Raw genomic sequence first — 10,714 nt, 5'->3', positions numbered from 1 at the left:
TCCCCTCCCCCTCACTCACACCTCATCTGGGGCTGACAACCAGCTCAGGGTTTTCCAACGGCCAATCTCTGCACTGCGACACTCAATTCTTGTCCGTTTGCCTGCTGATCGGGGGCAGTGGGCGGGAACGGAGTCGCCCTGAGACACACGTGTCCTCAGAACCAGGCCAAGGTCACGGGCATCATTCACCGAGGAGTGAAGGCAGCGCTGGAGTTAAAGGAGGCAGAGATAAGGCTGCTGCAGCGGCTAATTAAAAAGAACACAAGTCAATAGCCACGGCGGTGTTCATTTAAGTTCTGAAATGAGTCGTTAGAAGCGAGGCGTTGAAATATTGGCCTAATTTCATTCGTCTATTTACCCCTTTTGATGAAATATTCAGGCGTGTCAAAGACCCAGTGTGGGCTCATAGGTGTAACCTATTTCCTGCTCCCTCTCTCCGTGATCAACACTCATCAATAATTCACTCTCGGTCCATTAGTTTTGTGAGAAATGCCAGGGAGAGAGTTAAAGTCATCAGGCAGTAACACATGGCACCGGACCAGGCTCTCATTGAGAAAGTTCGGAGAAGCTTTGCTCGGCAGAATAGTTGCTTTTTCCACACTTTGAGCAAACAGCTTGCACGCAACCTTGAGATAAAATAGACATCAATTACCGTCCACCGCCGCGGCGCTGTGTTAGAGCTGGATGGCGAGGGCGGTTCAGACGATCTCTTACACGTTTACGAGACACTTACAAGGCACATTCAGCGGTACGTTCCACCCGTCGAGCTGACAGCGTGTTGTTGTCGAGGAGCTGATATTGAAGTGACGTTTTAAAAACCAAAAACACAGAGTGTCGGCGTCAACGAGGCCGCTCTTTTTTCCAGACCATTGCCTTCCTTGTAATTTGCACTCCCTTGCATTCTCCCCTCTCTCTTCCTCCACCAGCATTATTTCAGACAATGTTTTAGAAATCACAGCCAGTTCCCCAGCCGGTGCTCACACATTTGTCATCACATGTCAGCAGGGCCTGGGGATTGTGCTGCTTCGCTTGGCAAAAAAAAAAAAAAAAAAAAACCAGCCGATGTGTGCGTCAGACTCTGTGGTGGAGGAGGACAAACACATCTGGAATTTTTAAAAAGAATTAATATAATTTCTGCTGTCGTTGGCCTGTGTTCTTCATATCAAGGCCTGTTTTTTTGTGTCCCACGTCTGAGCAGAACTTCATCCACATGATGGACCTTCTCTGACTCCTGAACTAAAGCTCAGAACCCTGGACAGACTCTGGTCCACGCAGCCCCAGTTTCCGTGTCCTGTAATCAGCCTGTGGCGCCACACGCTGGAGGCTCCCACTGACTTCTGATGAGGTGATTAAGATGATAGTATTTTATGGCACAAAGAGAGTCCAGTCCTGTTTAATCAACTACCACTGGACCAGGACTAAAGGCAGTGAAACCTCCAACAGCAGCACAGTCGGAGCCTCCGTTCATCGCTGACTTCACTCTCCTTTTTCTGCTCTTTTGTCTCCTTTGGTTTTATAAACAGGATCTATTTTCATTAGATAAACAAGAGCTCACTGTTTCTGGAGCTTTTCTGTGGTTGAGCTAACATTAGCTACTCCTGCGTTGTGTGCTACATTTTTTATTTATCCTGTTTTTGTACTTATTTATCCAACCGTTATCCTTTTTTTTACCTTCACATTTAGCATCAGATTTTGCACACAACCCTTGGTTATGTGTGTGTGTAAAGGTTTCCTGTCAGTCTTGTATTTGAAGCTCTGGATCTGACATCTTTGGACGTGAGAACACTTTGAAGCCAGTGTGTCTTTGACAGTCAGGTCAGCTGCTGCTCAGACTCACACTCTGACTCACACTCTGACTCTGACTCTCCTCCTGTTTGTTCATTTGTGCTGCAGCCACTGTGGACTTTACAGTTTGTACCAATCTGCTGTTTTCTGTCTTACCGACGTTTGTTCTGTTGTTTAGATTTCAGGAAGTGACAGTTTGTTAGATTTCTGTAGCTCAACGTTGCATGTAACACCTGCTGCCGTGTCCACAGGGTTTCCTGTCGGTCTGTGAGACCGCGGAGAACCACGGCTGACGGCCGGGAAGATGTTTGGACAAGATCTGTTGTCTGTTGTTGTTGTCTGTTGTTTTGTTGATGGTGATTTTTCAGGTAAATACCTTTTGGAACGAGAGCTTTGGAGAGTGTTGTTTTAGTCAAACTAAGAAAAATGTTTGTGCATTCCTTGAATTTTTGTTTCATGCTCAGCTTGAAATTTCCTGTTAATGAGAGTTTTCACCTTGACAGATAGCGTGATCTTCAAGTGCCAAAAGAAATGTGGCACTAAATACCAACAGCAGTTACCGCTTCCTAACAGATGCCAGAGAGCGTGGAGGTGGGGGCAGCCTTGAAGCTAGCAGCCCCTCCAGTGTGGAATTTCACACATCCTTGTATTTTCCCAATCACACAGCTGCCATCTTAGATGGATCACACTCAGGCTGGCAAACCTCTCCCACTTCTCTATCACATCCAGGTCTAATCCTTTTCTGGAGGAATCAGATTGTTGAGCTGCTTATTTGTGTGATTACTTGATGCACACAGAGATGCAAACCACCTCTGTGATTTTCTACATCTTAAAATAATTGCTACAGATAAGACTAATGAAGTTGGAGACTGAGAGGTGAAATAAATTGCTTCACCGTCTGGAGCCGACACAGAAAACTTCATACGTGACTCAGAGACGCCAGGTCGGACCACAGACTTTGTGCATCCGTTCTCACGGTTTGCCAGATGCAACATCTCTGGATGTTTGCAGGACACACCAGGAATAATCCTCGATGTGTCCCAGCCTCATGGTTAATTAGTGACACAGGTCTGACGTCCCCAGTGGACACTTGGGACACCCAGTGGTGGCTCAGGCAGTCCATTAATTGGGTCGGTCAAGGAGTGTGTGGGTAGACAGGTTGCCAGAGCAAAGGCTTTTATGTCCATCAAAGTTCAGACTCAAAATAGTCCACACTGGCAGAGCACATTTATCTCTGCAGAGTTCAGACAGTAACCTACATTTAACTGGTCAGTGACGTCCACAGACGGCCCAGGATGTCCAAACTTTTTTCAGGGAAGGCTAAATTTAATGGTTTCAAAGCATCGTTTTTAAATACACATGAATAAAGATTTAAACTTTTTTTTTTTTAAATAGCAAATATCAAAATACAGCATCCATATTTAATTTTTTTAAAAATAGCAAATATCAAAATACAGCATCCTGGTAAGCAACCTAGAAGTGAATGGAATGACATTCAAACGTTCTGATGATAAGCTGTTTAAAAAAATCAATGTGGTTAGTAATAAAATTACTAAAATTGAGTCAGGTAGCTAGGGCTAGCACAGGAAAATCATAAATTTCCCTCCAAATGATCTGGAATGACATTCAAACATTCTGATGATAAGCTGTTTAAAAAAATCTTTAGCAATTGTGGTCCACATCGAGCCATCCAGGTGCCATGAGTGGACCCTAAACCAGGGATTAGACAAACCTTCCGTACACGTACAGTTAATAAACTGTCTGAAAAATCAGTCTAATAAATAGTAATCTGATTACACACAGTGAACTGACTTGTTTAATTTTGTGCTACACGTGTAAACATTAAACTGGAATGATATCAGTTGCATCACAATATAACACACACACACCCACCCACACACACACACGTAGACACGTCCATTTTAATGTGCGCCGCGGTGCAGCACCACGGCGGCCGCTGGCCACACAGAGATGCAAACCACCTCTGTGATTTTCTACATCTTAAAATAATTGCTACAGATAAGACTAATGAAGTTGGAGACTGAGAGGTGAAATAAATTGCTTCACCGTCTGGAGCCGACACAGAAAACTTCATACGTGACTCAGAGACGCCAGGTCGGACCACAGACTTTGTGCATCCGTTCTCACGGTTTGCCAGATGCAACATCTCTGGATGTTTGCAGGACACACCAGGAATAATCCTCGATGTGTCCCAGCCTCATGGTTAATTAGTGACACAGGTCTGACGTCCCCAGTGGACACTTGGGACACCCAGTGGTGGCTCAGGCAGTCCATTAATTGGGTCGGTCAAGGAGTGTGTGGGTAGACAGGTTGCCAGAGCAAAGGCTTTTATGTCCATCAAAGTTCAGACTCAAAATAGTCCACACTGGCAGAGCACATTTATCTCTGCAGAGTTCAGACAGTAACCTACATTTAACTGGTCAGTGACGTCCACAGACGGCCCAGGATGTCCAAACTTTTTTCAGGGAAGGCTAAATTTAATGGTTTCAAAGCATCATTTTTAAATACACATGAATAAAGATTTAAACTATATTTAATTTTTTTAAAAATAGCAAATATCAAAATACAGCATCCTGGTAAGCAACCTAGAAGTGAAAATGTGGTTAGTAATAAAATTACTAAAATTGAGTCAGGTAGCTAGGGCTAGCACAGGAAAATCATAAATTTCCCTCCAAATGATCTGGAATGACATTCAAACATTCTGATGATAAGCTGTTTAAAAAATCTTTAGCAATTGTGGGCCACATCGAGCCATCCAGGTGCCATGAGTGGACCCTAAACCAGGGATTAGACAAACCTTCCGTACACGTACAGTTAATAAACTCTCTGCAATATCAGTCTAATAAATAGTAATCTGATTACACACAGTGAACTGACTTGTTTAATTTTGTGCTACACGTGTAAACATTAAACTGGAATGATATCAGTTGCATCACAATATAACACACACACACCCACCCACACACACACACGTAGACGCGTCCATTTTAATGTGCGCCGCGGTGCAGCACCACGGCGGCCGCTGGCATTAATATTCCATCTGATTTCCGCGCACGCAGCCGTTAAAATACTGCCATTAACATCATCACCGCTGCGGAAATATATCAACAAGTCGTGTTGAATTAGTCTTAATGTGTCTGCTGCCAGGGTCTGCAGCCTGCCCCCCCCCCTCCTCCTCCTCCTTCTCCTCCGCCCCCCCACGGCAGCATGCTGTTTTCTGCTTAGCCCAGCAGGAGGCCCGGTCCTCCGGCTGCCCACTCCTGACCCTCAGACACTTGCTGTTGTCAGGGAAATAAAAACGCCATTACCAGAAATAAACTAATGCCAGGAACACGTTTGGAAGGGAAGTCAACGGGGTCAGAGGTCAGACAAGTCGGCGTGTGTTCTCAGTTATTAATTATTTAAAAAAGGGGCGTGGGTCTAAGAATTAGTCTTTGCCAGAAGGATAAGTCACGGCTCATTACTGTGAGCTACGCAAGGGACTCGTTTGTTGATTGAATTAATTTCTCTTTCATTATTTATTGCATCTTTACTGTATTTATTAACACAGTAAAATGACTTAAGTTAACGGCAGAACCCTCTGCTGAATGTGGGTGAAATATGAGGTAGTGTTGCCATGGAGAACAAGAATCTGGACTGAAATAAATTAAATTTATATCAAATAAAAATAGATCAAACTTTCCAATTTTTTTGACCAAAAATAAATGCTTTTAAAACATAAATCTGTCAACTGTAACTGGTATTAAATTTCCAAACCCTTCAAGACTTGAATTAAGTGCCTTGTAAAGTAAATGTTAATATTTTTTAAATATCTCCAAAGTAGAACTCTTCCTGTGCTTTTTGAATCAGTTCCACTGATATTCAGTGATTTTCAGACGGCTGTAACGACAATGGTAAGAAGAACGTCTGCTGTTGAACCAGAACTGATTATTACGACATCATGACAGGACGTCTGTGTTAAACAAGTAGCTCTCAGCTTTAAAAAGGTCGGTGACCCCTGGTTTAGACCACATCTTCAGGTATTATCCTCCAGTAATCACTTTAATTTTCTCTGTTCTTTTGCCTCGTAAATCCAGATTAAATCCATTTCCACGTTACACGTTTTGGAATGTGTGGAGAAACGGTGTTTTGGAGATGTTTGTGGTGAACTAAAAAATGCTTTCAAACCGGATTAATCGAACTAACAGGGCGTTGTCGTAGCCTTCTCATCATCCTTTTTTATCTCCATCTCACTAATTGCTCTTTCCTTTCTCTCTGTCTCTTTTCTTTTTCTTTCACCCCTGCTGTCAACCACACAGGCAAAAAAAAAAGAAAAAAATTCCACCCCTCTGCCTTTTCATCCGGCGTATTGTTAGCCGCTGAATAATTGCCACATTTAACGCTGGAAACGGTGCCTTTCACTCACTCATATTCTAAGGAGAGGCGCTTATCTCAGTTCCAGAGCACGGCTCTCACTGTTCACACACACGTGTGTGTTGGAGTAACGTGGTTGACAGAGTGAAATGTGGACATGTGGAATAATACAGAGGGCCAAACCTCTCACAGAAGGACAGCGTGTGCCGTATATGTACAAGACCCCGGCTGGCATGAAAAACAATCACGCACACCTTTGTCGGTTCCCAGGATTGGAGGGAAACGTGTTGCCATGGCAAATGTCTGCTTGTTTGACGGTGACATTTTCTTCCTCGCACAGAACCAGCTGTTTGCCATATTCAAGTTGCGATGTAAACAAGAGCTATTTGCATTTCGTTTCCCCCTTTTTTTTTTTTTTTTGTCTCTCCTGTTTAGATGCTCGAAGCCACGGCGGCTGTGATGAAAAGATCAATGAGAACATCTGTCTGTGGTGAGCTAAGCTACAGCTACAGGCGAGATCTGCTCGGCTCACTGTGGTCTAAACCTGTAGTCACGTTTGATCAGGCTCTGGGAGAAACCTGTTACTGGAAACTTGAATTTTGATGCTAACGCTGACACGTTCTGCTAATGGTGCTAAGCTAAGTAAACTATCTGAGCACACTGTGGCTGCGCTCCGTTTGTATATTATAATATTTCTTGTCCTTTTCATTAGCTTAGTAAACCAGAGACTAGTGCATGTGTCCCTCTGGCAAACGGCAGTTAAACTTTGGGTCTCAACGCTAAGCTAACACAGGTACGGGCCACTGGGCTTTCTAATCTGGCCCTCCAAACACTGGTACAATGTACGGTTCCTTCTGTTTCATGGATTTTATTGTAATGCAACTAGGTGGCGGTAGACATCAGATGTGTACATTTTATTTACATTGTTTTATTTACTTTTTCAGTTACTGTGTTGTTGAATGTGTACTATTCCTACCAGGTCAGATACCAGGTGTGTCAGAACAGCCTCCAGGGGTCGCTGCAGGTCCACCAGCAGTTTAGTTCTACAGGTCTTATCCTCAACCTGCCGACTCAGCTTTTAAATATGATTCTACAGGCAGCAAAGGTCAGACTCCATCTCCACAGGTAGATGTTGACGTCGAGTGAAGGCGAAGATATGAAGTGAAAAAGGGAAGCGATAAAAAGCCGTATATTATAAGAAGAAGAAAAAAAAAGAAAATCAGTCCAGGTCACCCGTCCTGTCCCACCGCCCGGCCCTGTGTACTCTGTACTCGTAGATCTGAATCTGTTCTGTTTGTCTGAAGGGCAGGAAGTATTTCACCGGGACTGAGTGCTTTTGTCGGACATGCGCGTCCACAGACACACACGCTGGTAAAGACGCTCTCTCTACTGTAACTGTGTGTGGGCCAGATTTATGTCCCCGGTGGCCGGGGCCGGCTGATGTTTAAAACTAAGTTATATGGAACGACTTCAGACCTGCCGGCGGGGCCAGAGGAAGCATAAATCCTCTTCTAGGCCACGTCACGGCGCCCAGTCGGGCCCGCTCTCCGCTGCTAACGCCGATTCACCCACCGTGTGTTTGATGCAGTGCGGCTCTGGCTGCCCGGTCCACTGCAGGCCTCTTCGCTCTGTGCTCCACTCAAGGTCCAATCCCTCCCAGCCCCAGCTGGCTGTTCAGAGCCCAGAGTTGTGGCTGAGGGCTACACTGCCACCTGCTGGTCACTATGCGGGGCAGCCTGTGTCAACATTAACCCCAGCGTTGATCTGAAGCAAATGTAAAAATTGCACCACAGCTTCAGGGCCACCCCCTATTAGCCTATGACTCTGTGCAAATGGAAGTCCATTATTAAGGTGCAATGGGGGAGGACTAAGCCGTTAAAGTGGTCTCAGTTCTCCCCCAAGTCATTAAATCAAGTCCCTCTCTCTCTCTCTCTCTCTCTCTCTCTCTCTCGATCATCCGCCTTTTTTCCCCCTAAATGTTGTCTTTAATAAATGACAGTACTGAGGTTGTCCTCAGGGTGGTGTCCTGTTGGTGCGTCTCATTGGTTAGAAGACAGAAGAACTTGGTATGGGTGTTAGTTGACTCTTTAGTTTTTGGTGGTGTGTTGCTGTGTTTTACATCCCAGAATGCTTCAGCTCCTCGTCATCTTCACGGAGGTTCGATCCTCGCTCTCTGCACGAGTGGATTTGTGTAATGACTCTGTAAACTCCCCCTCCCCTCAGCAGCCCGTCCTCATCAGCGGCGCCGCTTGATGATTGGAAAATTCTAATATTAAGACATATGATGTGCATTTTGTGTGTGTGTGTGTGTGTGATAGAGAGAGAGAGAGAGAGAGAGAGACATCAATTTGATTCCCCATCTTATGATGTAAGTACCCAGGTAGTTCAGAGCTATTTCCCCCCCGGGGCTTTTCTTCATCACCAAAATGTCTTTTGAGGTACCTATCATCTCTGCAAGCAATCATTTTCACACACACACACACACACACACACACACACACACACACACTCCCTCCCACCAGGTGAATTAAGGTTATTGGCTCTGAGGAGGAACAGTAATATCAACGTGTCATCACGGGTGTTTTTAATAATATCTGTGGGATTACACCGACAGGAGAGGATTAAACTGTTTCACATGCAATATCACAAATCCCCAGAGAGGGCGATGTGGGACTGTGGACTGCTTTTAACAGCTAACACACTGCGGCCTCCTCCTCCTCCTCCTCCTCCTCCTCCTCCTCCTCCTCAGGTCATGGTCAGGGTTTGCAGGAGTCCGTGGTTCTCTCTGTATGAATGAGATGATTCTTTCACACTGAACCAACAGAACCAACAGAACCCAGTGCCCTGACGCTGAGGCCATGCTGTATGGATTAGTGTTTATTAATAGCTGAAGGTCGTGGTGATGCTGAGGAGCATCATCTCTGCTCAATCTGCTGCTGATGCTGCTGCTGCGGAGTTTACCCCCGCCCTACGATGAATATACTATTGATCCTCAAAAAGAACAAAACCTTTCATCTATTTTGGTATAAAAAGCCACTCTGTTGGATTGATCTGCCTCCCCCCACACCCCCGCCCCCCAGGGCAGTTTTTTTTTTTATGATTTGCAGCAGGTATTTAAAATAGATTCAGGATCAGACTGAGCAGAGAGAGAGTTTCTCTACTTTTGTGCCTTTGCAGCAGTTTTGTCATCTGGAGGTTTATGGAGACGTAACCCGACTCTGACAGGCCCTTCATTTCCACGTGAGTGGAGCAGTACGGAAATTGTCAGGTCCGCTGTCTCCTCAGCCGTCTGTAGCAGCAGCAGCAGCAGCAGTCTTTGCAGCAGTTTTGTCATCTGGAGGTTTATGGAGACGTAACCCGACTCTGACAGGCCCTTCATTTCCACGGTAGTGGAGCAGTACGGAAATTGTCGGGTCCGCTGTCTCCTCAGCCGTCTGTAGCAGCAGCAGCAGCAGTCTTTGCAGCAGTTTTGTCATCTGGAGGTTTATGGAGACGTAACCCGACTCTGACAGGCCCTTCATTTCCACGTGAGTGGAGCAGTACGGAAATTGTCGGGTCCGCTGTCTCCTCAGCCGTCTGTAGCAGCAGCAGCAGCAGTGTTAGCAGCAGCAGCAGCAGTCTTTGCAGCAGTTTTGTCATCTGGAGGTTTATGGAGACGTAACCCGACTCTGACAGGCCCTTCATTTCCACGTGAGTGGAGCAGTACGGAAATTGTCAGGTCGGCTGTCTCCTCAGCCATCTGTAGCAGCAGCAGCAGCAGTGTTAGCAGCAGCAGCAGCAGCAGCGGCAGCAGCAGCAGCATCATCTCTGTGTGTGATCAGGATGCAGGGACAGGTGGCGTTCTGGAAGACAAACACAAGGTGGTGCTCTTGTCTTCTGGAAAACTGCTTCAGTTCATTGGTGACTGTTGTCAGTCCAGATCTGGCATCCCAGTGAGTGCAGATCTGCCATTTAAATCTTTTATATCCTGCTGTAATCTGATTGGTTAATAAGTCTGCTCAGTCATCCATCAGTCACAGGGAGCAGGGTGTGATTGATAAATGGGGTGTACCGGGGGCCGTTAGGTATTAATGCGTCCACTTCGTCTCTGTCGGTGCAGATGATGCTGTGGACACTTGATGAAATAGTGTCAATTAGTGACAAACGAGCCTGATATTTGTTTGATGTGGTTAAAAAATATGCACCGGATAAACGATCTAAAAGAAGAACGGGGCTGAAGGAGGTGATAACATGGTTTAGGAATTACAGTACGGAATCACATTCCCTTCCATAAAGTCGGCCGAGCTCAATATTAGGGACCGGAGCGTGATCTGTCTCAGCCCGCGCAGCCCTCGTTAAATCGTTTAGAAAATTGCACAGGGCCGTTTTAATGTGATTAAGACACAAATTGAGCGCGCTTCCCACCTCCTCCTCATAACTCCTCTGTCTCTGGACGACGCAAATATTATTCAGGTGGAAGCTGGAGAGCAGAGGGAGGGTGGATGTGGACGGTGTGTGTGGTGCTCTGCAGCATCCTTGACCCGGTCAGGGAAACAGGACGGTGGAGGAACATTAA

Source organism: Cynoglossus semilaevis, chromosome 7 (assembly GCF_000523025.1).
Source record: "Cynoglossus semilaevis isolate Cse_v1.0 chromosome 7, Cse_v1.0, whole genome shotgun sequence".
Lineage (NCBI taxonomy): Eukaryota > Metazoa > Chordata > Actinopteri > Pleuronectiformes > Cynoglossidae > Cynoglossus > Cynoglossus semilaevis.
This window is presented reverse-complemented; position numbering follows the sequence as displayed.